Source organism: Puntigrus tetrazona, unplaced genomic scaffold (genome assembly GCF_018831695.1).
Source record: "Puntigrus tetrazona isolate hp1 unplaced genomic scaffold, ASM1883169v1 S000000985, whole genome shotgun sequence".
Taxonomy (NCBI): Eukaryota; Metazoa; Chordata; class Actinopteri; order Cypriniformes; family Cyprinidae; genus Puntigrus; species Puntigrus tetrazona.
This window is the reverse complement of record NW_025048580.1, coordinates 18,620-43,736: the sequence shown is the minus strand read 5'-3', so window position 1 is coordinate 43,736 and position 25,117 is coordinate 18,620. Positions and strand designations below refer to the sequence as shown.

The window sequence follows — 25,117 nt, the reverse complement described above, 5'->3', positions numbered from 1 at the left end:
CCTGGCATTCCTAGGCAGTCTCCCATCCAAGTACTAACTAGGCTCAACTCTGCTTAGCTTCTGAGATCAGACGCAGATCAGGCGTGAACAGGTGGGATGGCCGTAAGCTTAAAGCTGCTGCAAAAAGCCCCTATTTTAAGGTGAGGCACACTAAGTGCCATTATACTAGATAAGTAATGAATGAAATACAAAAAAATACTTCAAAATGAGCTACATTAAAGATAAGAGCATTAGGGCAGTCTCCCATCCAAGTACTAACTAGGCCCAACTCTGCTTAGCTTCTGAGATCAGACGAGATCAGGCGTGAACAGGGTGGGATGGCCGTAAGCTAAAGCTGCTGCAAAAAGCCCCCTATTTTAAGGTGAGGCACACTATGCCATTATACTAGATAAGTAATGAATGAAATACAAAAAAATACTTCAAAATGAGCTACATTAAAGATAAGAGCATTAGTTAAGTAGTTAAAAACAGTCAAACTCTGTTTAAAGAACAGCTACTTTAAAGGCAATTGAATTAAATAAGCAGTAAGGGAAAGCAAAGAGCTGGTCAAACTTTGGCCACACTAAGGGCCAGTGTATTAGATAAGTAGTGAAAAACTCAAAACTTACAGCACCTGGTATTCCTAGGCAGTCTCCCATCCAAGTACTAACTAGGCCCAACTCTGCTTAGCTTCTGAGATCAGACGAGATTAGATCAGGCGTGAACAGGGTGGTATGGCCGTAGCGCTAAAGCTGCTGCAAAAGCCCCCTATTTTAAGGTGAGGCACACTAAGTGCCATTATACTAGATAAGTAATGAATGAAATACAAAAAAATACTTCAAAATGAGCTACATTAAAGATAAGAGCATTAGTTAAGTAGTTAAAAACAGTCAAACTCTGTTTAAAGAACAGCTACTTTAAAGGCAATTGAATTAAATAAGCAGTAAGGGAAAGCAAAGAGCTGGTCAAACTTTGGCCACTAAGGGCCAGTGTATTAGATAAGTAGTGAAAAACTCAAAACTTACAGCACCTGGTATTCCTAGGCAGTCTCCCATCCAAGTACTAACTAGGCCCAACTCTGCTTAGCTTCTGAGATCAGACGAGATCAGGCGTGAACAGGGTGGTATGGCCGTAAGCTTCAAAAGCTGCTGCAAAAAGCCCCTATTTTAAGGTGAGGCACACTAAGTGCCATTATACTAGATAAGTAATGAATGAAATACAAAAATACTTCAAAATGAGCTACATTAAAGATAAGAGCATTAGTTAAGTAGTTAAAAACAGTCAAACTCTGTTTAAAGAACAGCTACTTTAAAGGCAATTGAATTAAATAAGCAGTAAGGGAAAGCAAAGAGCTGGTCAAACTTTGGCCACACTAAGGGCCAGTGTATTAGATAAGTAGTGAAAAACTCAAAACTTACAGCACCTGGTATTCCTAGGCAGTCTCCCATCCAAGTACTAACTAGGCCCAACTCTGCTTAGCTTCTGAGATCAGACGAGATCAGGCGTGAACAGGGTGGGATGGCCGTAAGCTAAAGCTGCTGCAAAAAGCCCCCTATTTTAAGGTGAGGCACACTAAGTGCCATTATACTAGATAAGTAATGAATGAAATACAAAAAAATACTTCAAAATGAGCTACATTAAAGATAAGAGCATTAGTTAAGTAGTTAAAAACAGTCAAACTCTGTTTAAAGAACAGCTACTTTAAAGGCAATTGAATTAAATAAGCAGTAAGGGAAAGCAAAGAGCTGGTCAAACTTTGGCCACACTAAGGGCCAGTGTATTAGATAAGTAGTGAAAAAACTCTAAAACTTACAGCACCTGGTATTCCTAGGCAGTCTCCCATCCAAGTACTAACTAGGCCCAACTCTGCTTAGCTTCTGAGATCAGACGAGATCAGGCGTGAACAGGGTGGTATGGCCGTAAGCTAAAGCTGCTGCAAAAAGCCCCTATTTTAAGGTGAGGCACACTAAGTGCCATTATACTAGATAAGTAATGAATGAAATACAAAAAATACTTCAAAATGAGCTACATTAAAGATAAGAGCATTAGTTAAGTAGTTAAAAACAGTCAAACTCTGTTTAAAGAACAGCTACTTTAAAGGCAATTGAATTAAATAAGCAGTAAGGGAAAGCAAAGAGCTGGTCAAACTTTGGCCACACTAAGGGCCAGTGTATTAGATAAGTAGTGAAAAACTCAAAAACTTACAGCACCTGGTATTCCTAGGCAGTCTCCCATCCAAGTACTAACTAGGCCCAACTCTGCTTAGCTTCTGAGATCAGACGAGATCAGGGTGAACAGGGTGGGATGGCCGTAAGCTAAAGCTGCTGCAAAAAGCCCCTATTTTAAGGTGAGGCACACTAAGTGCCATTATACTAGATAAGTAATGAATGAAATACAAAAAAATACTTCAAAATGAGCTACATTAAAGATAAGAGCATTAGTTAAGTAGTTAAAAACAGTCAAACTCTGTTTAAAGAACAGCTACTTTAAAGGCAATTGAATTAAATAAGCAGTAAGGGAAAGCAAAGAGCTGGTCAAACTTTGGCCACACTAAGGGCCAGTGTATTAGATAAGTAGTGAAAAACTCAAAAACTTACAGCACCTGGTATTCCTAGGCAGTCTCCCATCCAAGTACTAACTAGGCCCAACTCTGCTTAGCTTCTGAGATCAGACGAGATCAGGCGTGAACAGGGTGGTATGGCCGTAAGCAAAAGCTGCTGCAAAAAGCCCCTATTTTAAGGTGTGAGGCACACTAAGTGCCATTATACTAGATAAGTAATGAATGAAATACAAAAAAATACTTCAAAATGAGCTACATTAAAGATAAGAGCATTAGTTAAGTAGTTAAAAACAGTCAAACTCTGTTTAAAGAACAGCTACTTTAAAGGCAATTGAATTAAATAAGCAGTAAGGGAAAGCAAAGAGCTGGTCAAACTTTGGCCACACTAAGGGCCAGTGTATTAGATAAGTAGTGAAAAACTCAAAAACTTACAGCACCTGGTATTCCTAGGCAGTCTCCCATCCAAGTACTAACTAGGCCCAACTCTGCTTAGCTTCTGAGATCAGACGAGATCAGGCGTGAACAGGGTGGGATGGCCGTAAGCTAAAGCTGCTGCAAAAGCCCCTATTTTAAGGTGAGGCACACTAAGTGCCATTATACTAGATAAGTAATGAATGAAATACAAAAAAATACTTCAAAATGAGCTACATTAAAGATAAGAGCATTAGTTAAGTAGTTAAAAACAGTCAAACTCTGTTTAAAGAACAGCTACTTTAAAGGCAATTGAATTAAATAAGCAGTAAGGGAAAGCAAAGAGCTGGTCAAACTTTGGCCACACTAAGGGCCAGTGTATTAGATAAGTAGTGAAAAACTCAAAAACTTACAGCACCTGGTATTCCTAGGCAGTCTCCCATCCAAGTACTAACTAGGCCCAACTCTGCTTAGCTTCTGAGATCAGACGAGATCAGGCGTGAACAGGTGGGATGGCCGTAAGCAAAAGCTGCTGCAAAAGCCCCTATTTTAAGGTGAGGCACACTAAGTGCCATTATACTAGATAAGTAATGAATGAAATACAAAAAAATACTTCAAAATGAGCTACATTAAAGATAAGAGCATTAGTTAAGTAGTTAAAAACAGTCAAACTCTGTTTAAAGAACAGCTACTTTAAAGGCAATTGAATTAAATAAGCAGTAAGGGAAAGCAAAGAGCTGGTCAAACTTTGGCCACACTAAGGGCCAGTGTATTAGATAAGTAGTGAAAAACTCAAAACTTACAGCACCTGGTATTCCTAGGCAGTCTCCCATCCAAGTACTAACTAGGCCCAACTCTGCTTAGCTTCTGAGATCAGACGAGATCAGGCGTGAACAGGGTGGTATGGCCGTAAGCAAAAGCTGCTGCAAAAAGCCCCTATTTTAAGGTGAGGCACACTAAGTGCCATTATACTAGATAAGTAATGAATGAAATACAAAAAAATACTTCAAAATGAGCTACATTAAAGATAAGAGCATTAGTTAAGTAGTTAAAAACAGTCAAACTCTGTTTAAAGAACAGCTACTTTAAAAACAATTGAATTAAATAAGCAGTAAGGGAAAGCAAAGAGCTGGTCAAACTTTGGCCACACTAAGGGCCAGTGTATTAGATAAGTAGTGAAAAACTCAAAACTTACAGCACCTGGTATTCCTAGGCAGTCTCCCATCCAAGTACTAACTAGGCCCAACTCTGCTTAGCTTCTGAGATCAGACGAGATCAGGCGTGAACAGGGTGGTATGGCCGTAAGCGAAAGCTGCTGCAAAAGCCCCTATTTTAAGGTGAGACACACTAAGTGCCATTATACTAGATAAGTAATGAATGAAATACAAAAAAATACTTCAAAATGAGCTACATTAAAGATAAGAGCATTAGTTAAGTAGTTAAAAACAGTCAAACTCTGTTTAAAGAACAGCTACTTTAAAGGCAATTGAATTAAATAAGCAGTAAGGGAAAGCAAAGAGCTGGTCAAACTTTGGCCACACTAAGGGCCAGTGTATTAGATAAGTAGTGAAAAACTCAAAACTTACAGCACCTGGTATTCCTAGGCAGTCTCCATCCAAGTACTAACTAGGCCCAACTCTGCTTAGCTTCTGAGATCAGACGAGATCAGGCGTGAACAGGGTGGTATGGCCGTAAGCGAAAAGCTGCTGCAAAAAGCCCCTATTTTAAGGTGAGGCACACTAAGTGCCATTATACTAGATAAGTAATGAATGAAATACAAAAAAATACTTCAAAATGAGCTACATTAAAGATAAGAGCATTAGTTAAGTAGTTAAAAACAGTCAAACTCTGTTTAAAGAACAGCTACTTTAAAGGCAATTGAATTAAATAAGCAGTAAGGGAAAGCAAAGAGCTGGTCAAACTTTGGCCACACTAAGGGCCAGTGTATTAGATAAGTAGTGAAAAACTCAAAAACTTACAGCACCTGGTATTCCTAGGCAGTCTCCCATCCAAGTACTAACTAGGCCCAACTCTGCTTAGCTTCTGAGATCAGACGAGATCAGGCGTGAACAGGGTGGGATGGCCGTAGCTAAAGCTGCTGCAAAAAGCCCCTATTTTAAGGTGAGGCACACTAAGTGCCATTATACTAGATAAGTAATGAATGAAATACAAAAAATACTTCAAAATGAGCTACATTAAAGATAAGAGCATTAGTTAAGTAGTTAAAAACAGTCAAACTCTGTTTAAAGAACAGCTACTTTAAAGGCAATTGAATTAAATAAGCAGTAAGGGAAAGCAAAGAGCTGGTCAAACTTTGGCCACACTAAGGGCCAGTGTATTAGATAAGTAGTGAAAAAAACTCAAAAACTTACAGCACCTGGTATTCCTAGGCAGTCTCCCATCCAAGTACTAACTAGGCCCATCTCTGCTTAGCTTCTGAGATCAGACGAGATCAGTCGTGAACAGGGTGGGATGGCCGTAAGCGAAAGCTGCTGCAAAAAGCCCCTATTTTAAGGTGAGGCACACTAAGTGCCATTATACTAGATAAGTAATGAATGAAATACAAAAAAATACTTCAAAATGAGCTACATTAAAGATAAGAGCATTAGTTAAGTAGTTAAAAACAGTCAAACTCTGTTTAAAGAACAGCTACTTTAAAGGCAATTGAATTAAATAAGCAGTAAGGGAAAGCAAAGAGCTGGTCAAACTTTGGCCACACTAAGGGCCAGTGTATTAGATAAGTAGTGAAAAACTCAAAACTTACAGCACCTGGTATTCCTAGGCAGTCTCCCATCCAAGTACTAACTAGGCCCAACTCTGCTTAGCTTCTGAGATCAGACGAGATCAGGCGTGAACAGGTGGGATGGCCGTAAGCTTAAAGCTGCTGCAAAAAGCCCCTATTTTAAGGTGAGGCACACTAAGTGCCATTATACTAGATAAGTAATGAATGAAATACAAAAAATACTTCAAAATGAGCTACATTAAAGATAAGAGCATTAGTTAAGTAGTTAAAAACAGTCAAACTCTGTTTAAAGAACAGCTACTTTAAAGGCAATTGAATTAAATAAGCAGTAAGGGAAAGCAAAGAGCTGGTCAAACTTTGGCCACACTAAGGGCCAGTGTATTAGATAAGTAGTGAAAAACTCAAAACTTACAGCACCTGGTATTCCTAGGCAGTCTCCCATCCAAGTACTAACTAGGCCCAACTCTGCTTAGCTTCTGAGATCAGACGAGATCAGGCGTGAACAGGGTGGGATGGCCGTAAGCGAAAGCTGCTGCAAAAGCCCCTATTTTAAGGTGAGGCACACTAAGTGCCATTATACTAGATAAGTAATGAATGAAATACAAAAAAATACTTCAAAATGAGCTACATTAAAGATAAGAGCATTAGTTAAGTAGTTAAAAACAGTCAAACTCTGTTTAAAGAACAGCTACTTTAAAGGCAATTGAATTAAATAAGCAGTAAGGGAAAGCAAAGAGCTGGTCAAACTTTGGCCACACTAAGGGCCAGTGTATTAGATAAGTAGTGAAAAACTCAAAAACTTACAGCACCTGGTATTCCTAGGCAGTCTCCCATCCAAGTACTAACTAGGCCCAACTCTGCTTAGCTTCTGAGATCAGACGAGATCAGGCGTGAACAGGGTGGTATGGCCATAAGCGAAAGCTGCTGCAAAAAGCCCCCTATTTTAAGGTGAGGCACACTAAGTGCCATTATACTAGATAAGTAATGAATGAAATACAAAAAAATACTTCAAAATGAGCTACATTAAAGATAAGAGCATTAGTTAAGTAGTTAAAAACAGTCAAACTCTGTTTAAAGAACAGCTACTTTAAAGGCAATTGAATTAAATAAGCAGTAAGGGAAAGCAAAGAGCTGGTCAAACTTTGGCCACACTAAGGGCCAGTGTATTAGATAAGTAGTGAAAAAACTCAAAACTTACAGCACCTGGTATTCCTAGGCAGTCTCCCATCCAAGTACTAACTAGGCCCAACTCTGCTTAGCTTCTGAGATCAGACGAGATCAGTCGTGAACAGGGTGGTATGGCCGTAAGCAAAGCTGCTGCAAAAAGCCCCTATTTTAAGGTGAGGCACACTAAGTGCCATTATACTAGATAAGTAATGAATGAAATACAAAAAATACTTCAAAATGAGCTACATTAAAGATAAGAGCATTAGTTAAGTAGTTAAAAACAGTCAAACTCTGTTTAAAGAACAGCTACTTTAAAGGCAATTGAATTAAATAAGCAGTAAGGGAAAGCAAAGAGCTGGTCAAACTTTGGCCACACTAAGGGCCAGTGTATTAGATAAGTAGTGAAAAACTCAAAACTTACAGCACCTGGTATTCCTAGGCAGTCTCCCATCCAAGTACTAACTAGGCCCAACTCTGCTTAGCTTCTGAGATCAGACGAGATCAGGCGTGAACAGGGTGGTATGGCCGTAAGCTAAAGCTGCTGCAAAAGCCCCTATTTTAAGGTGAGGCACACTAAGTGCCATTATACTAGATAAGTAATGAATGAAATACAAAAAATACTTCAAAATGAGCTACATTAAAGATAAGAGCATTAGTTAAGTAGTTAAAAACAGTCAAACTCTGTTTAAAGAACAGCTACTTTAAAGGCAATTGAATTAAATAAGCAGTAAGGGAAAGCAAAGAGCTGGTCAAACTTTGGCCACACTAAGGGCCAGTGTATTAGATAAGTAGTGAAAAACTCAAAAACTTACAGCACCTGGTATTCCTAGGCAGTCTCCCATCCAAGTACTAACTAGGCCCAACTCTGCTTAGCTTCTGAGATCAGACGAGATCAGGCGTGAACAGGGTGGTATGGCCGTAAGCAAAGCTGCTGCAAAAAGCCCCTATTTTAAGGTGAGGCACACTAAGTGCCATTATACTAGATAAGTAATGAATGAAATACAAAAAAATACTTCAAAATGAGCTACATTAAAGATAAGAGCATTAGTTAAGTAGTTAAAAACAGTCAAACTCTGTTTAAAGAACAGCTACTTTAAAGGCAATTGAATTAAATAAGCAGTAAGGGAAAGCAAAGAGCTGGTCAAACTTTGGCCACACTAAGGGCCAGTGTATTAGATAAGTAGTGAAAAACTCAAAACTTACAGCACCTGGTATTCCTAGGCAGTCTCCCATCCAAGTACTAACTAGGCCCAACTCTGCTTAGCTTCTGAGATCAGACGAGATCAGGCGTGAACAGGTGGTATGGCCGTAAGCTAAAAGCTGCTGCAAAAAGCCCTATTTTTAAGGTGAGGCACACTAAGTGCCATTATACTAGATAAGTAATGAATGAAATACAAAAAAATACTTCAAAATGAGCTACATTAAAGATAAGAGCATTAGTTAAGTAGTTAAAAACAGTCAAACTCTGTTTAAAGAACAGCTACTTTAAAGGCAATTGAATTAAATAAGCAGTAAGGGAAAGCAAAGAGCTGGTCAAACTTTGGCCACACTAAGGGCCAGTGTATTAGATAAGTAGTGAAAAAACTCAAAAACTTACAGCACCTGGTATTCCTAGGCAGTCTCCCATCCAAGTACTAACTAGGCCCAACTCTGCTTAGCTTCTGAGATCAGACGAGATCAGGCGTGAACAGGGTGGTATGGCCGCCGCGAGCTGCTGCAAAAGCCCCCTATTTTAAGGTGAGGCACACTAAGTGCCATTATACTAGATAAGTAATGAATGAAATACAAAAAAATACTTTAAAAATGAGCTACATTAAAGATAAGAGCATTAGTTAAGTAGTTAAAAACAGTCAAACTCTGTTTAAAGAACAGCTACTTTAAAAACAATTGAATTAAATAAGCAGTAAGGGAAAGCAAAGAGCTGGTCAAACTTTGGCCACACTAAGGGCCAGTGTATTTAGATAAGTAGTGAAAAAACTCAAAAACTTACAGCACCTGGTATTCCTAGGCAGTCTCCCATCCAAGTACTAACTAGGCCCAACTCTGCTTAGCTTCTGAGATCAGACGAGATCAGGCGTGAACAGGGTGGTATGGCCGTAAGCTTTAGCTGCTGCAAAAGCCCCTATTTTAAGGTGAGGCACACTAAGTGCCATTATACTAGATAAGTAATGAATGAAATACAAAAAATACTTCAAAATGAGCTACATTAAAGATAATTGCTGTGATTACTAGCTTGTAGCACAGTAATCTCGACAGATTTAATTCTGCTCACCAATAGTCTGGGACATTGGTTTGTCGAGCATTAGTTAAGTAGTTAAAAACAGTCAAACTCTGTTTAAAGAACAGCTACTTTAAAGGCAATTGAATTAAATAAGCAGTAAGGGAAAGCAAAGAGCTGGTCAAACTTTGGCCACACTAAGGGCCAGTGTATTAGATAAGTAGTGAAAAACTCAAAAACTTACAGCACCTGTGCAGGGACGATCTTGACATTTTGTGACTAACTTTGATCAAAAAGCAAAAGCTTCCAGAAAATAGTAAATTGATCAGCCTGGTGAGATCGGAATGTTGGATGCATTAAATGTTGACAGTTATGCACCTCTGGCTGAGTGGAATAAAAAGTTTGATTTCAGTGGTAAATTAGTCAAAAGGGACTGCGCTCTCTTAATAGACAAAATAAAGGTTGATTTATCCTTAGCTAAGGGAAAAAGGGTGATCTGTTGAAACGCCAATTGATTGAAGCGACGAGATGGCAAGAGCAGGTAGATAGAAGGTATGCGGAAGTCGAAGAGAAAGGAACAAGAAACCATTGATTGCAGTGCAGAAAGAAGAAGACCCAGCAGATTATGTTGGGAGACCAGAGGCATTGTATCGGCAAGAAAAGTTAAGTTAAGTAGGGAAAGCAGCACGTGGTCGAGGTAGAGAGAGAGAGTTGTCGAGACAGAGACGCGATGACAGAGAATATGGTAGGTGTTTTAATTGCCACAAGGAAGGCCATTATATCCGAGAATGCCCAGAACCGCTAAAGCCCAGAACACAGGGTAGAAGCCCGATGAAAGCCACAGACCAGCCCCATGTGGTGATCAATTATGACTAGGTGAGACCAATAATGACCCCATAGATGACGCAGAAAATGACTCCGATCTAGGCGAGGCTGACAATGACCCCAAAACTGACCTAGACTTGCAGAGCAGTATCAAGGTTTTTTTTTTTAGCTTTGTCAAGAAGCACTCGCTTACCCGAACGAGAGCTAATAGTGAGTAAAAATAATAAAATAGAGTAAAATTTCTCTGTGACTCTGGGGCAGACAGAACAGTATTACATGACATTGAGCACACTATACACAGACAGAAAAGGAAATGCTGTTTGCTCTGTGAAACTTCACAGCGGGGCACAGCGACATTTTGAAGGTCAAGACAGACCGCCACATTTATCTTTGTCTAAGGCAGATAAGATGGGTGGGAAGTGAATGAGAGGCGCTCTCTCTATTCCAAAACAGTGAACTGGATGTGTACACTTACCCCAGAGCCCATCTGACTAAAAAAATAGTATGAAATGCTTTAGCTGCTGTTGAGATAGATCCTTTCTCAATGTAGTGCCAGGGAAATTTTGGTCAAAAGGGAAGACAGATGTTAGGGTTAATGACAATCTTTTCATCAGAACTAATGAGCTGTCTGTCACCACTGCAGTTCCAACCCACAGTCAGGTTTTAGTTTATGTCGATGACGTATTGATTGCCTCAGACACACAAGAGCACAACAAAGAAGCTGCTGTAAAAGTGTTTCAGCTAAGCAAGCTGCACAAGGGAAGCTAGAGATATGTGAGATACATAAAGTAACATCATTGAAACTCCATTAGACATGTCAGTGATACCAGACATGCAAAAGAAAGCACCAGCGTCTGAGAAACAAATGTGGTTAACAAAGGAGCACAATTGTCAGATGACACATACAGACTTGAAGGCAAACTGTGCCTTCCACGAAATTTATACAAAACAGCAGTAATCTTGACACATGGGCAAGCACATGTGTCAACAGGAGGGATGGTGCATAGGGTTTTATGCACCAGGTGTTATGCACCAGGGTTTAATAACTACTAAAAAATTTTGTGAATCTTGTTTGATCTGCTGTAAACATAACTGCAGACCTAAGAGAGGTCAATTTCCAAAGCCAGACTACCTTTTCAGGTTATCCACATGGATTTTATTGAACTGACACCTTGCCAACAGTACAAATACTGTACGCTTCAGTTTACCGCTGTGTGATGATGTGTGTGAGAAACCACAAGAGCAGCATACACTAGCAGAATGGATGAACAAAATGTTGAAATTTAAAGATGTTGTGAGAGCAAATGATCTGCCAGATATACCTCTGTCCCCACAGGTCTCAAGAGTGAAACCAGGCGACAGCATCCTGATCAAAGTTATCCTGGCCACACCGACTGCAGTTAAGATCGCTGAGAGATCTACGTGGATTCATCAAAGCCATTGCAAACTGCTAACACCTTGGGAGGACGCTGAGTAAGGGTGGAAGTCGGCCGGTATCAAAACCTTTGGCTGCTGAAGAAATCAACTAATCCCTTACTCCCAGCTATAGCGCCCCCAATGGGAGCACGTGAGGGCTGGAGAGTTGCTCTAAACCTGACTGCAGCAGTGACGCCACACTGGTGGCCATATGAGAGACGATCAAAGGGGAACTGAAACGAATTGAATTTTGACTGGTTCACAGAACAACATGAACTAAAGACTCATTTTGATTTGAACATGTTTATGCATTATCTGTGTTTTACCATGTTTAAGGGCAATGATTACTAAAATGATTAGCCAGACATTTCTCAGTTTTACCATGCTTCTCCACCAAGAGAGAACTGGAGAGCTTTAAGTATCATGTATGAAGTCTCAGTTAAAACCACAGCTGTGACACGGCTGAGTGCTGATGTTATGATACAAAAGGTACACTGACAAGCTACAGTAGCCATGCCAAGGACAAGAGGCACTGTTTTATTTTATTCTTCCTTTTCAGTTTATTTTCACATTTTCCTCCTATGTTCAAGCTTTAAAATTTTATATTGTATACATTATGATTAAGATGCAAGCCTTACAGGTGATCGCCCATATAAAATCTTGGGGTCGGTTGGGAATTTTTCCTCAGATACTGGGGTTTTCGCCAACCTTGCTGTTTAAAGTAAGCATCGACTATTTAATCAAGTAATCAGTAGAGATGTAGTTCAATATGCATATGCCTTATTATGTTATTTTTCAGGTGCTAAACGTCAAACAGGAGGGATATGTTAGGTTATGTATTGACATTTTGCAACTTTGATCCTTCAGTTTCAGCTTCCATCGGGTGCCAGGCTTTGTCAGCCTGGTGAGAACGGAATGTTGGAGTTAAATGTTGACAGTTATGCACCTGTGGCTCTTTTAGTTTCAGTTTGATTCTTGGTCATAACATGGCCTCCGTATAATACTGATAGGGGCACCGGAAGAATCTGAAGGAGTGAAGATTCTGACGCACAAGAAATGTGGCCAATTGTTTTCATTTACTGTATCTTGTCTTTTCCTCTATAAATAAAGCGACTTGCAATCTGAGCTTCGGAGGAGGCAAAGCAGGGAGGAGGCAAAGCAGGGAAGAGGGGCCCCCGGCCTCAGGCGGACTGTGATCCGTCTGGAGGCAAAAGGGAGGTTAAGGAGAAACCTGCTTCTCTCCCGCTTGCAACCGACAGCACAATCTTTGCAAGCCTTAAAATCCATAAAAACTTGTCTTGTGTTTTATTTCGCTTTGAGTTGATCCTTCCTGGTAAAGAGCCGTTGAGTGAAATAGTCTCAACAACCTGGTATTCCTAGGCAGTCTCCCATCCAAGTACTAACTAGGCCCAACTCTGCTTAGCTTCTGAGATCAGGCGTGAACAGGGTGGGATGGCCATAAGCGAAAGCTGCTGCAAAAGGCCCCCTATTTTAAGGTGAGGCACACTAAGTGCCATTATACTAGATAAGTAATGAATGAAATACACAAAAATACTTCAAAATGAGCTACATTAAAGATAAGAGCATTAGTTAAGTAGTTAAAAACAGTCAAACTCTGTTTAAAGAACAGCTACTTTAAAGGCAATTGAATTAAATAAGCAGTAAGGGAAAGCAAAGAGCTGGTCAAACTTTGGCCACACTAAGGGCCAGTGTATTAGATAAGTAGTGAAAAACTCAAAACTTACAGCACCTGGTATTCCTAGGAGTCGCCCATCCAAGTACTAACTAGGCCCAACTCTGCTTTGCTTCTGAGATCAGACGAGATCAGGCGTGAACAGGGTGGTATGGCCGTAAGCGAAAGCTGCTGCAAAAAGCCCCCTATTTTAAGGTGAGGCACACTAAGTGCCATTATACTAGATAAGTAATGAATGAAATACAAAAAAATACTTCAAAATGAGCTACATTAAAGATAAGAGCATTAGTTAAGTAGTTAAAAACAGTCAAACTCTGTTTAAAGAACAGCTACTTTAAAGGCAATTGAATTAAATAAGCAGTAAGGGAAAGCAAAGAGCTGGTCAAACTTTGGCCACACTAAGGGCCAGTGTATTAGATAAGTAGTGAAAAACTCAAAACTTACAGCACCTGGTATTCCTAGGAGTCTCCCATCCAAGTATTAACTAGGCCCAACTCTGCTTTGCTTCTGAGATCAGACGAGATCAGGCGTGAATTTTTTTTTTTTTTTTTTTTTTTTTTTTTTTATTAAAATATTTTTCAATCAATCAAATACAATAAAAACATACTTTCTCTTGTACAATATCCACATCACATATCTCATAATTTCATACATTATTTAAACAAATTCTTCGCTCTCCGGTAGCTCCTACATAAAATCTTTTAAAACACGATAGACATTTCGTGTAAAAACAACATAAAATGCATCTAGGATTTTTTCACTTTTAAAATACACATACAATTTGTCCATATATATTTCAGTTTTCCTTTTAAAGACAGTCCAAACATCCAAAACAATTTGTTCCTTTTTGGCCACAATTCTCCTCTCCCATATTGCACTTTTCATTAACATCACAAACAGATTAATAAAGGCTTTGTTTTTACACTTCTTTTCCCATCCAAACATCAACACTCTGTTCCATTCCATTCCATTTTCATCCCATTCTTCAGTCAAGTCTTTGATTAAACATTTACATTTCCTTAAAAATGCCTCCAGTTCCTTACAATATAAAAACAGATGTAAAATCCCCTCTTCTTTTTCTTTTGCACACTTTGCACATTGCATGTTGTTCCATCCCTATTTTTTGTAAAATAACTTCAGTAAAAACAACTTTGTGTCTTATAAAATACTCCAAACATTCCAACTTTGTTTCACACACTTCCCCTCATGTTTCTCCATATACATTCTTCTTTTAGATTGTTGAATTTTTCCACCCAGTACTTATTTACAGTTGGCTCTTTAAAAACACCATCTCTAAAAACACAATAAAACATTTTTACAGTACATCCCTTAAAATCATAAAATTTTTCCCCCAGTTTCACATTAAAATGTTCCTCTGTTTGCTCTTCTTCCGTACTTCTATTCTTTTAATCCACTCTTTAGGTATTGCTTTTTTAAGGATTTCATATTTGTTTGTTATTTCTTGTTTGCTATATTCTTCTTTTGCTTCATCCATTGCATCCACAATATATTGTATTGGTAAAAAACCCTCTTTAAATTCATACAAGACATCTCTCACTCTTGTTATCCCCACTTCCATCCATTTCTTAAAAAATAGTTCTTTGTCTTGTTTTAAAATGTTGTTATTTAAGAACAGGGGTTGATTTAAAATGTTTTCTCTTCTTTGAGGGTTGTATACAATTTTACTTAAAAATTTTCCCCAGGCACTAAACATTTCTCTGTAAAACTCAGGTAATCCTTCTGTCATCCAAATTTTTGTTTTCATCCATAAAATACCATCCCCCATGTTAAAATTCCCACATTTGTTTAAAAAGTATTTCATTGTTTTTTTCCACTCAAATTTGCTCTCTTCTTGTAGGTATTTCTTTACTATTTTAACTCTCAAAGCATTTTTTCTCTGTTCTACATCCATTAAACCTAATCCCCCCTTTTCCACCGCCCCTAAAATCGTATTATATGCTATTCTTGCTGGTTTTCCTCCCATAAAAAGTCAAGAAAACATTTCTTCAACCTCTTTTCTGTCCACAAAGGCATCTCAGATACATTTAAAACATACCACAGCTTAGAAACCATTAAAACATTCAATATTAAAACCTTCCCTTTTAAGTTTAGTGTTCTCAGTTTCCAAAAGTTTAACCTTCTCTCTATTTCTGTTACTAGTTCCTCCCACATTTCATCTCTTACTTTTCTCTCATTTTTCCCCATTAAAATTCCTAAAATCTTAATTTGTTCCACTTCCTTGAAGTTAAAACAATCCGTTAAAATCATAGCTTTCCCAAATCTGATATATACTGTTTTCTCCTCATTTATTTTACTCCCAGATCCTTTACAAAATTCTTTTACAACATTCATAACTTCTTTGACACTATCCTTTCCTTTTACAATTATCGTTGTGTCATCAGCATATTGATAAACCTTCCTTCATTGTTTTCGTCAATTTCTATACCTATTATTCCTTCTTTTTGTTTTATAGCCAGTCCCAATGGTTCTGATACAAGTGAATAAAGTAAAGCTGAAAGCGGACAACCCTGCCTAATTGATCTTGTGATTTTAAAACAGTCTGTTAAAACCCATTACATTTTATCCTTGTTAAAGCACCCTTGTATAAAATCTCTATCCATTTGATAAAATTCCCCCAAAACCAAAACTCCTTAAAACCTCAAATAAATACCTGTGTTCCACCCTATCAAAAGCTTTTTCAAAGTCCAAACTAATTATATATCCATCTTCACCTTTATCCTTCATGTACCATATTGTATCTCTTATACTCATTTTTATGTCATCTATATCCCTTCCTTTCACTCCGTATGCTTGGTTTGTTTCAATTATGCTTGGCATAACTTCCTTTAATCTGTTTGCTAAAACCTTGGCTAAAATTTTAAGATCCGTGTTCAACATTGTAATTGGCCTATAGTTTTTTTAAATCTATTTTTTCACCCTTCCTTTTATATACCAGCTTCATTAACCCCATCCTCGTTCTTTCATTAATTTCTTCTTTTCAAAAAATTTCTTTAAAAACCTCATTTAAAATCTTTGTTAAAACCCCTTTAAAACATACATAAAATTCAGTTCCCAAACCGTCTATTCCCGGACTCTTTTTTTTATTCAGTTCATTTATTGCTCTTTCGATCTCTTCTTCTCTGATTACTTGGTCACAATCTTTTTTATCTTCCTCACTTACTTTTGCTTTTATCTGATTCAGCAGTTTCTTTTTTTCCTTCTCTTCCACGCCCCTTGCACTAAACAGATCCTCATAAAAATCCTTTATTTCTTTTAAAATATTTTCATTACCTTCTACAATTTCTCCATTTTTCCCTCGTATTTCCTTTATAATATCAGCTTTCCTTTCTTTTTTCCAAATCAAAAAGAATTTTGTGCATTTTTCACCCTCCACAAGATATTTAGCTTTGCTTCTTAACCTCGCCCCTCATATTCTTTTTCTTCTATTTCTTCAGTCTTCCCTCCATTTCCTTTATCTTTAGTATGTCTTTATTTTCTTTATTCAATTCAATTTCCAAACTCTTCTTTATTTCTCTTTCTTTGAACCTTTGCATTTCCTCAAAGTACTACAATATTTGATTGAAAATTTTTTGATTAAAAATTTGACATTCTCCCACCAGATTCTCTTATCCTCTGTATACATTTCATTTTCCTTTTCCTTTTCAATGACCTCTTTAACCTTCAAAACATAGTCTTCATTCTTTAAAATCTCTGTATTTAAAATCCATACTCCCGGACCCCTTTGCATGTTGCTCCAATCTATTTTAAAACGTAAAAACTTATGATCACTAAAACTGGTTTCTTCATATCTGATTTTTTCAATAAAATTCCCTACATTTCTTGTACATAACACATAATCAATTCTTGTTTTACAAATAAAGTTCCCTACTATTTGCCTTCTTGAAAACTCCTTTTTTCCTCCATTCATTTCCCTCCACACATCTATTAAGTTATTTTCTCTCATCAGTTCCTTTAATTCATTTCTCCCTGTGTCTGATTTAAAAACCATTCCTCCGCCATATCCTGCTTGCTAAAAACAGTATTAAAATCCCCATCATTATTATTTCTTTATACTTCTTTACAATATTTCTTAAAACATTAAAAAACTCTTTCTTTTCTTTCTCTTCTGTTGGTGCGTGTACATTGGCTAAAATCAGTTCACGTCCTTCACAATTTACTTCAACCACCATACATTTCCCCATCTTATCTTTATACACTACATTGCTTGAATTAAAAACATTTTTTCTCATTAAAAAGCCACTCCTCTTCCAAGCCTTCCATCTCCATTGTTATACAAAATATCTCCATCCCATTTCTTTTATAGTCCACCATCACACTCTCTTTCCAATTTGTTTCTTGCAAAACGATAACATCTTCTCCTTTACATTTTTCTTTCACTCTTTCAAACTTTCTCATGTCCATCAGTCCCCTTGCATTAAAAGTAACACAACTAAAAACCATTAAAAAAGAAAAATAAATACTTAAAAACCATTATTCTCCATCTTCTCCTCCAGCCCTCTTAACGCTTCATACCTGTTTGCACTTGTCATTATTTTTTTTTCCTTGCATTTTCCACGTTTGGTTTTACCTTTATTGTTCTCCTTCTTATTTGTCCTCTCTCCTCTGTCTTTTTCCCCATACTGTTTGTCCTTGTTTCTTCTTCACTGTCCATTTCTTTGCTTTGAACTTCTATTCCTTGTCCATCTCTCTCCACATCATCTAGAAAAGTTTTAAAACTGTCCGCTATTTCCATTTCCGTCCACTGAGTGTCCTGTTCTGTTGTCTGTTCCTTGTCTTTGTCATTCTCTTTTTCTCCTTCACGTTCCTCTATGTTGTCTGATTCCTCTTCTGTTTCTTTTTGTTGTAGTCCTTCTTCCTCTTGTTCTTCATCAATTTGTCTTTCCTCCTCGTTGTTTCCTTCATGCACCTGTCCGCCCATCCGATCTTCCCTACCTCCTTCCTCTCCCTCCATCCAACATTCACATTTATTTAAAACTCCATGACACTCCGGCATCTGACAGCATTGCAATCTCTTGCAAAATGTCCCCTCCTCTCGCACTTATAGCACTTAAAATCTGGGCATTCTTTAAGCAGGTGTCCTGGGCTCATGCACAGCCTACAGGTCTTCACCTGATGGCTGTGCATCACCCTAAAATACTGCGCCCCTCGGCTGTTTCCAACTTTGTGCTATATGGCAACGATGTCACTTCTTTGGGGAATCTAACTTTAGGAACCTTGTTCCGTCCTCAATGTCAGTGCCCGGTAGCATCTTCTTTTAACATTTGACATGGGATTAACTCCCCATCCTTCCAATTTCCCTAAAATTTTATTATCATCAAGATAGACGGGCAGGTGCATGAAGGAAACAACGTAATCTCTATTTTGCAATTTTTTTATCTCGCAGTTCACCCCTTTATTAAAAAGTCCATCAGTCAATTCTCACATGCTTCTTCCTTTTCCATTGTAAGTTCATATTCTTTTCCTTGCCTTGGTCTTAACGCCAAAATATTCCCATTTCCACATTTATCCGTCACCGCTTTTATAATATCCACAGCTCTCACCTCACTTACATTCTCCACATTCACAATCACAGTCGCCTCCTTTAAATATCTTCTTCTGCCAAACTTGTCTCTTGTGTCTAGGTTTTTTCCATGTTCTTCTCGTTGTCGGTAATCCAGACCAGTGTCGTTTGTCATACGTGTCTCGCCATCCAGTCCAGTGTCGCTTTGCCGTGCCTCTTCCTCGCTCGTGCCAGTCCAGTGTCGCTTGCCATGCTTGTTCCTCGTGCCAGTCCAATATCGCTTCCCATGCTTCTTCCTCGTGCCAGTCCAGAGTCGTTTGCCATGCTTGTTGCTCGTGCCAGTCCAGTGTCGCTTTGCCGTTAATCCGTCCATTGAAAAAAGGAGAAAAGAGAAAAATAGGGCGTAACCACCCTCCAGCAAGCAAAAATGCTGCTGTTGGGTGGTTTTATAACTGAAAAAACAAACAAAAACTAACTTTAACTAAAGAAAAAGCAAAATACAAAGACAAAAATTAACACAAAATGGAGGAGAGCCTTCCTCTCCCTACTGCAGCCAACAACTTCCTGTGTGCTCTCTAGCGCCAACAGGGTGGTATGTCCGTAAGCTTAAAGCTGCTGCAAAAGCCCCTATTTTAAGGTGAGGCACACTAAGTGCCATTATACTAGATAAGTAATAAATGAAATACAAAAAAATACTTCAAAATGAGCTACATTAAAGATAAGAGCATTAGTTAAGTAGTTAAAAACAGTCAAACTCTGTTTAAAGAACAGCTACTTTAAAGGCAATTGAATTAAATAAGCAGTAAGGGAAAGCAAAGAGCTGGTCAAACTTTGGCCACACTAAGGGCCAGTGTATTAGATAAGTAGTGAAAAACTCAAAACTTACAGCACCTGGTATTCCTAGGCAGTCTCCTATCCAAGTACTAACTAGGCCCAACTCTGCTTTGCTTCTGAGATCAGACGAGATCAGGCGTGAACAGGGTGGGATGGCCGTAAGCGAAAGCTGCTGCAAAAAGCCCCCTATTTTAAGGTGAGGCACACTAAGTGCCATTATACTAGATAAGTAATGAATGAAATACAAAAATACTTCAAAATGAGCTACATTAAAGATAAGAGCATTAGTTAAGTAGTTAAAAACAGTCAAACTCTGTTTAAAGAACAGCTACTTTAAAGGCAATTGAATTAAATAAGCAGTAAGGGAAAGCAAAGAGCTGGTCAAACTTTGGCCACACTAAGGGCCTGTGTATTAGATAAGTAGTGAAAAAACTCAAAAACTTACAGCACCTGGTATTCCTAGGCAGTCTCCCATCCAAGTACTAACTAGGCCCAACTCTGCTTAGCTTCTGAGATCAGACGAGATCAGGCGTGAACAGGGTGGTATGTCCGTAAGCAAAAGCTGCTGCAAAAAGCCCCCTATTTTAATGTGAGGCACACTAAGTGCCATTATACTAGATAAGTAATGAATGAAATACAAAAAAAATACTTCAAAATGAGCTACATTAAAGATAAGAGCATTAGTTAAGTAGTTAAAAACAGTCAAACTCTGTTTAAAGAACAGCTACTTTAAAGGCAATTGAATTAAATAAGCAGTAAGGGAAAGCAAAGAGCTGGTCAAACTTTGGCCACACTAAGGGCCAGTGTATTAGATAAGTAGTGAAAAACTCAAAAACTTACAGCACCTGGTATTCCTAGGCAGTCTCCCATCCAAGTACTAACTAGGCCCAACTCTGCTTAGCTTCTGAGATCAGACGAGATCAGGCGTGAACAGGGTGGTATGGCCGTAAACAAAGCTGCTGCAAAAGCCCCTATTTTAAGGTGAGGCACACTAAGTGCCATTATACTAGATAAGTAATGAATGAAATACAAAAAAATACTTCAAAATGAGCTACATTAAAGATAAGAGCATTAGTTAAGTAGTTAAAAACAGTCAAACTCTGTTTAAAGAACAGCTACTTTAAAGGCAATTGAATTAAATAAGCAGTAAGGGAAAGCAAAGAGCTGGTCAAACTTTGGCCACACTAAGGGCCAGTGTATAAGATAAGTAGTGAAAAAACTCAAAAACTTACAGCACCTGGTATTCCTAGGCAGTCTCCCATCCAAGTACTAACTAGGCCCAACTCTGCTTAGCTTCTGAGATCAGACGAGATCAGGCGTGAACAGGGTGGTATGGCCGTAAGCGAAAGCTGCTGCAAAAAGCCCCCTATTTTAAGGTGAGGCACACTAAGTGCCATTATACTAGATAAGTAATGAATGAAATACAAAAAAATACTTCAAAATGAGCTACATTAAAGATAAGAGCATTAGTTAAGTAGTTAAAAACAGTCAAACTATTTTTAAAGAACAGCTACTTTAAAGGCAATTGAATTAAATAAGCTGTAAGGGAAAGCAAAGAGCTGGTCAAACGTTGGCCACACTAAGGGCCAGTGTAATAGATAAGTAGTGAAAAAACTCAAAAACTTACAGCACCTGGTATTCCTAGGCAGTCTCCCATCCAAGTACTAACTAGGCCCAACTCTGCTTAGCTTCTGAGATCAGACGAGATCAGGCGAGAACAGGGTGGGATGGCCGTAAGCTAAAGCTGCTGCAAAAAGCCCCCTATTTTAAGGTGAGGCACACTAAGTGCCATTATACTAGATAAGTAATGAATGAAATACAAAAAAATACTTCAAAATGAGCTACATTAAAGATAAGAGCATTAGTAAAGTAGTTAAAAACAGTCAAACTCTGTTTAAAGAACAGCTACTTTAAAGGCAATTGAATTAAATAAGCAGTAAGGGAAAGCAAAGAGCTGGTCAAACTTTGGCCACACTAAGGGCCAGTGTATTAGATAAGTAGTGAAAAAACTCAAAAACTTACAGCACCTGGTATTCCTAGGCAGTCTCCCATCCAAGTACTAACTAGGCCCAACTCTGCTTAGCTTCTGAGATCAGACGAGATCAGGCGTGAACAGGGTGGTATGGCTGTAAGCTAAAGCTGCTGCAAAAAGCCCCTATTTTAAGGTGAGGCACACTAAGTGCCATTATACTAGATAAGTAATGAATGAAATACAAAAAAATACTTCAAAATGAGCTACATTAAAGATAAGAGCATTAGTTAAGTAGTTAAAAACAGTCAAACTCTGTTTAAAGAACAGCTACTTTAAAGGCAATTGAATTAAATAAGCAGTAAGGGAAAGCAAAGAGCTGGTCAAACTTTGGCCACACTAAGGGCCAGTGTATTAGATAAGTAGTGAAAAACTCAAAACTTACAGCACCTGGTATTCCTAGGCAGTCTCCCATCCAAGTACTAACTAGGCCCAACTCTGCTTAGCTTCTGAGATCAGACGAGATCAGGCGTGAACAGGGTGGGATGGCCGTAAGCTTAAAGCTGCTGCAAAAAGCCCCCTATTTTAAGGTGAGGCACACTAAGTGCCATTATACTAGATAAGTAATGAATGAAATACAAAAAAATACTTCAAAATGAGCTACATTAAAGATAAGAGCATTAGTTAAGTAGTTAAAAACAGTCAAACTCTGTTTAAAGAACAGCTACTTTAAAGGCAATTGAATTAAATAAGCAGTAAGGGAAAGCAAAGAGCTGGTCAAACTTTGGCCACACTAAGGGCCAGTGTATTAGATAAGTAGTGAAAAACTCAAAACTTACAGCACCTGGTATTCCTAGGCAGTCTCCCATCCAAGTACTAAGTAGGCCCAACTCTGCTTAGCTTCTGAGATCAGACGACATCAGGCGTGAACAGGTGGGATGGCCGTAAGCTTAAAGCTGCTGCAAAAAGCCCCTATTTTAAGGTGAGGCACACTAAGTGCCATTATACTAGATAAGTAATGAATGAAATACAAAAAATACTTCAAAATGAGCTACATTAAAGATAAGAGCATTAGTTAAGTAGTTAAAAACAGTCAAACTCTGTTTAAAGAACAGCTACTTTAAAGGCAATTGAATTAAATAAGCAGTAAGGGAAAGCAAAGAGCTGGTCAAACTTTGGCCACACTAAGGGCCAGTGTATTAGATAAGTAGTGAAAAAACTCAAAACTTACAGCACCTGGTATTCCTAGGCAGTCTCCCATCCAAGTACTAACTAGGCCCAACTCTGCTTAGCTTCTGAGATCAGACGAGATCAGGCGTGAACAGGGTGGTATGGCCGTGAAGCTTAAAGCTGCTGCAAAAAGCCCGCTATTTTAAGGTGAGGCACACTAAGTGCCATTATACTAGATAAGTAATGAATGAAATACAAAAAAATACTTCAAAATGAGCTACATTAAAGATAAGAGCATTAGTTAAGTAGTTAAAAACAGTCAAACTCTGTTTAAAGAACAGCTACTTTAAAGGCAATTGAATTAAATAAGCAGTAAGGGAAAGCAAAGAGCTGGTCAAACTTTGGCCACACTAAGGGCCAGTGTATTAGATAAGTAGTGAAAAAACTCAAAACTTACAGCACCTGGTATTCCTAGGCAGTCTCCCATCCAAGTACTAACTAGGCCCAACTCTGCTTAGCTTCTGAGATCAGACAAGATCAGGCGTGAACAGAGTGGTATGGCCGTAAGCTTAAAGCTGCTGCAAAAAGCCCCTATTTTAAGGTGAGGCACACTAAGTGCCATTATACTAGATAAGTAATGAATGAAATACAAAAAATACTTCAAAATGAGCTACATTAAAGATAAGAGCATTAGTTAAGTAGTTAAAAACAGTCAAACTCTGTTTAAAGAACAGCTACTTTAAAGGCAATTGAATTAAATAAGCAGTAAGGGAAAGCAAAGAGCTGGTCAAACTTTGGCCACACTAAGGGCCAGTGTATTAGATAAGTAGTGAAAAAACTCAAAAACTTACAGCACCTGGTATTCCTAGACAGTCTCCCATCCAAGTACTAACTAGGCCCAACTCTGCTTAGCTTCTGAGATCAGACGAGATCAGGCGTGAACAGGGTGGGATGGCCGTAAGCGAAAGCTGCTGCAAAAAGCCCCTATTTTAAGGTGAGGCACACTAAGTGCCATTATACTAGATAAGTAATGAATGAAATACAAAAAAATACTTCAAAATGAGCTACATTAAAGATAAGAGCATTAGTTAAGTAGTTAAAAACAGTCAAACTCTGTTTAAAGAACAGCTACTTTAAAGGCAATTGAATTAAATAAGCAGTAAGGGAAAGCAAAGAGCTGGTCAAACTTTGGCCACACTAAGGGCCAGTGTATTAGATAAGTAGTGAAAAACTCAAAACTTACAGCACCTGGTATTCCTAGGCAGTCTCCCATCCAAGTACTAACTAGGCCCAACTCTGCTTAGCTTCTGAGATCAGACAAGATCAGGCGTGAACAGAGTGGTATGGCCGTAAGCGAAAGCTGCTGCAAAAGCCCCTATTTTAAGGTGAGGCACACTAAGTGCCATTATACTAGATAAGTAATGAATGAAATACAAAAAATACTTCAAAATGAGCTACATTAAAGATAAGAGCATTAGTTAAGTAGTTAAAAACAGTCAAACTCTGTTTAAAGAACAGCTACTTTAAAGGCAATTGAATTAAATAAGCAGTAAGGGAAAGCAAAGAGCTGGTCAAACTTTGGCCACACTAAGGGCCAGTGTATTAGATAAGTAGTGAAAAAACTCAAAAACTTACAGCACCTGGTATTCCTAGACAGTCTCCCATCCAAGTACTAACTAGGCCCAACTCTGCTAGCTTCTGAGATCAGACGAGATCAGGCGTGAACAGGGTGGGATGGCCGTAAGCGAAAGCTGCTGCAAAAGCCCCCTATTTTAAGGTGAGGCACACTAAGTGCCATTATACTAGATAAGTAATGAATGAAATACAAAAAAATACTTCAAAATGAGCTACATTAAAGATAAGAGCATTAGTTAAGTAGTTAAAAATAGTCAAACTCTGTTTAAAGAACAGCTACTTTAAAGGCAATTGAATTAAATAAGCAGTAAGGGAAAGCAAAGAGCTGGTCAAACTTTGGCCACACTAAGGGCCAGTGTATTAGATAAGTAGTGAAAAACTCAAAAACTTACAGCACCTGGTATTCCTAGGCAGTCTCCTCCATCCAAGTACTAACTAGGCCCAACTCTGCTTAGCTTCTGAGATCAGACGACATCAGGCGTGAACAGGTGGGATGGCCGTGCAGCGAAAGCTGCTGCAAAAGCCCTATTTTAAGGTGAGGCACACTAAGTGCCATTATACTAGATAAGTAATGAATGAAATACAAAAAAATACTTCAAAATGAGCTACATTAAAGATAAGAGCATTAGTTAAGTAGTTAAAAACAGTCAAACTCTGTTTAAAGAACAGCTACTTTAAAGGCAATTGAATTAAATAAGCAGTAAGGGAAAGCAAAGAGCTGGTCAAACTTTGGCCACACTAAGGGCCAGTGTATTAGATAAGTAGTGAAAAAACTCAAAAACTTACAGCACCTGGTATTCCTAGGCAGTCTCCCATCCAAGTACTAACTAGGCCCAACTCTGCTTAGCTTCTGAGATCAGACGAGATCAGGCGTGAACAGGGTGGTATGGCTGTAAGCGAAAGCTGCTGCAAAAAGCCCGCTATTTTAAGGTGAGGCACACTATGCCATTATACTAGATAAGTAATGAATGAAATA

The 25,117-nt window shown here is 38.4% G+C and overlaps 15 non-coding genes and 22 pseudogenes across 15 annotated transcripts; all 37 read right to left on the bottom strand.

Moving 5' to 3' along the window:
* Positions 1–601: 601 nt before the first annotated feature.
* Positions 602–725, bottom strand: LOC122338512 (annotated as a pseudogene).
* Positions 726–997: 272 nt separating this feature from the next.
* On the bottom strand, positions 998–1,116 carry LOC122338530. Its single transcript, XR_006249803.1, has one exon. It is a non-coding gene; the product is annotated as a 5S ribosomal RNA (ribosomal RNA).
* Positions 1,117–1,390: 274 nt separating this feature from the next.
* On the bottom strand, positions 1,391–1,509 carry LOC122338554 (annotated as a pseudogene).
* A 276-nt stretch (positions 1,510–1,785) lies between these two features.
* LOC122338529 lies at positions 1,786–1,904 on the bottom strand. The gene has a single exon (XR_006249802.1). It is a non-coding gene; the product is annotated as a 5S ribosomal RNA (ribosomal RNA).
* Positions 1,905–2,177: 273 nt separating this feature from the next.
* LOC122338499 lies at positions 2,178–2,295 on the bottom strand (annotated as a pseudogene).
* Positions 2,296–2,569: 274 nt separating this feature from the next.
* On the bottom strand, positions 2,570–2,688 carry LOC122338528. The gene has a single exon (XR_006249801.1). It is a non-coding gene; the product is annotated as a 5S ribosomal RNA (ribosomal RNA).
* A 276-nt stretch (positions 2,689–2,964) lies between these two features.
* Positions 2,965–3,083, bottom strand: LOC122338553 (annotated as a pseudogene).
* Positions 3,084–3,356: 273 nt separating this feature from the next.
* Positions 3,357–3,474, bottom strand: LOC122338502 (annotated as a pseudogene).
* A 272-nt stretch (positions 3,475–3,746) lies between these two features.
* Positions 3,747–3,865, bottom strand: LOC122338527. Its single transcript, XR_006249800.1, has one exon. It is a non-coding gene; the product is annotated as a 5S ribosomal RNA (ribosomal RNA).
* Positions 3,866–4,138: 273 nt separating this feature from the next.
* Positions 4,139–4,257, bottom strand: LOC122338525. The gene has a single exon (XR_006249798.1). It is a non-coding gene; the product is annotated as a 5S ribosomal RNA (ribosomal RNA).
* A 272-nt stretch (positions 4,258–4,529) lies between these two features.
* LOC122338562 lies at positions 4,530–4,647 on the bottom strand (annotated as a pseudogene).
* Positions 4,648–4,922: 275 nt separating this feature from the next.
* Positions 4,923–5,041, bottom strand: LOC122338496 (annotated as a pseudogene).
* Positions 5,042–5,315: 274 nt separating this feature from the next.
* On the bottom strand, positions 5,316–5,434 carry LOC122338498 (annotated as a pseudogene).
* Positions 5,435–5,707: 273 nt separating this feature from the next.
* LOC122338501 lies at positions 5,708–5,825 on the bottom strand (annotated as a pseudogene).
* A 273-nt stretch (positions 5,826–6,098) lies between these two features.
* On the bottom strand, positions 6,099–6,217 carry LOC122338552 (annotated as a pseudogene).
* A 273-nt stretch (positions 6,218–6,490) lies between these two features.
* On the bottom strand, positions 6,491–6,609 carry LOC122338539. Its single transcript, XR_006249812.1, has one exon. It is a non-coding gene; the product is annotated as a 5S ribosomal RNA (ribosomal RNA).
* Positions 6,610–6,884: 275 nt separating this feature from the next.
* Positions 6,885–7,003, bottom strand: LOC122338555 (annotated as a pseudogene).
* Positions 7,004–7,274: 271 nt separating this feature from the next.
* On the bottom strand, positions 7,275–7,393 carry LOC122338524. Its single transcript, XR_006249797.1, has one exon. It is a non-coding gene; the product is annotated as a 5S ribosomal RNA (ribosomal RNA).
* A 272-nt stretch (positions 7,394–7,665) lies between these two features.
* On the bottom strand, positions 7,666–7,784 carry LOC122338523. Its single transcript, XR_006249796.1, has one exon. It is a non-coding gene; the product is annotated as a 5S ribosomal RNA (ribosomal RNA).
* A 272-nt stretch (positions 7,785–8,056) lies between these two features.
* LOC122338490 lies at positions 8,057–8,174 on the bottom strand (annotated as a pseudogene).
* A 276-nt stretch (positions 8,175–8,450) lies between these two features.
* On the bottom strand, positions 8,451–8,569 carry LOC122338510 (annotated as a pseudogene).
* A 274-nt stretch (positions 8,570–8,843) lies between these two features.
* LOC122338522 lies at positions 8,844–8,962 on the bottom strand. Its single transcript, XR_006249795.1, has one exon. It is a non-coding gene; the product is annotated as a 5S ribosomal RNA (ribosomal RNA).
* A 4,095-nt stretch (positions 8,963–13,057) lies between these two features.
* On the bottom strand, positions 13,058–13,175 carry LOC122338492 (annotated as a pseudogene).
* Positions 13,176–19,412: 6,237 nt separating this feature from the next.
* Positions 19,413–19,531, bottom strand: LOC122338560 (annotated as a pseudogene).
* A 274-nt stretch (positions 19,532–19,805) lies between these two features.
* LOC122338558 lies at positions 19,806–19,924 on the bottom strand (annotated as a pseudogene).
* A 276-nt stretch (positions 19,925–20,200) lies between these two features.
* Positions 20,201–20,319, bottom strand: LOC122338538. Its single transcript, XR_006249811.1, has one exon. It is a non-coding gene; the product is annotated as a 5S ribosomal RNA (ribosomal RNA).
* Positions 20,320–20,592: 273 nt separating this feature from the next.
* On the bottom strand, positions 20,593–20,711 carry LOC122338521. Its single transcript, XR_006249794.1, has one exon. It is a non-coding gene; the product is annotated as a 5S ribosomal RNA (ribosomal RNA).
* A 276-nt stretch (positions 20,712–20,987) lies between these two features.
* LOC122338561 lies at positions 20,988–21,106 on the bottom strand (annotated as a pseudogene).
* A 276-nt stretch (positions 21,107–21,382) lies between these two features.
* On the bottom strand, positions 21,383–21,501 carry LOC122338533. The gene has a single exon (XR_006249806.1). It is a non-coding gene; the product is annotated as a 5S ribosomal RNA (ribosomal RNA).
* Positions 21,502–21,774: 273 nt separating this feature from the next.
* Positions 21,775–21,893, bottom strand: LOC122338551 (annotated as a pseudogene).
* A 275-nt stretch (positions 21,894–22,168) lies between these two features.
* Positions 22,169–22,286, bottom strand: LOC122338517 (annotated as a pseudogene).
* A 274-nt stretch (positions 22,287–22,560) lies between these two features.
* Positions 22,561–22,679, bottom strand: LOC122338487 (annotated as a pseudogene).
* A 277-nt stretch (positions 22,680–22,956) lies between these two features.
* Positions 22,957–23,075, bottom strand: LOC122338536. Its single transcript, XR_006249809.1, has one exon. It is a non-coding gene; the product is annotated as a 5S ribosomal RNA (ribosomal RNA).
* Positions 23,076–23,350: 275 nt separating this feature from the next.
* On the bottom strand, positions 23,351–23,469 carry LOC122338557 (annotated as a pseudogene).
* Positions 23,470–23,742: 273 nt separating this feature from the next.
* On the bottom strand, positions 23,743–23,861 carry LOC122338535. The gene has a single exon (XR_006249808.1). It is a non-coding gene; the product is annotated as a 5S ribosomal RNA (ribosomal RNA).
* Positions 23,862–24,134: 273 nt separating this feature from the next.
* Positions 24,135–24,252, bottom strand: LOC122338511 (annotated as a pseudogene).
* A 668-nt stretch (positions 24,253–24,920) lies between these two features.
* On the bottom strand, positions 24,921–25,039 carry LOC122338532. The gene has a single exon (XR_006249805.1). It is a non-coding gene; the product is annotated as a 5S ribosomal RNA (ribosomal RNA).
* Positions 25,040–25,117: the final 78 nt, after the last annotated feature.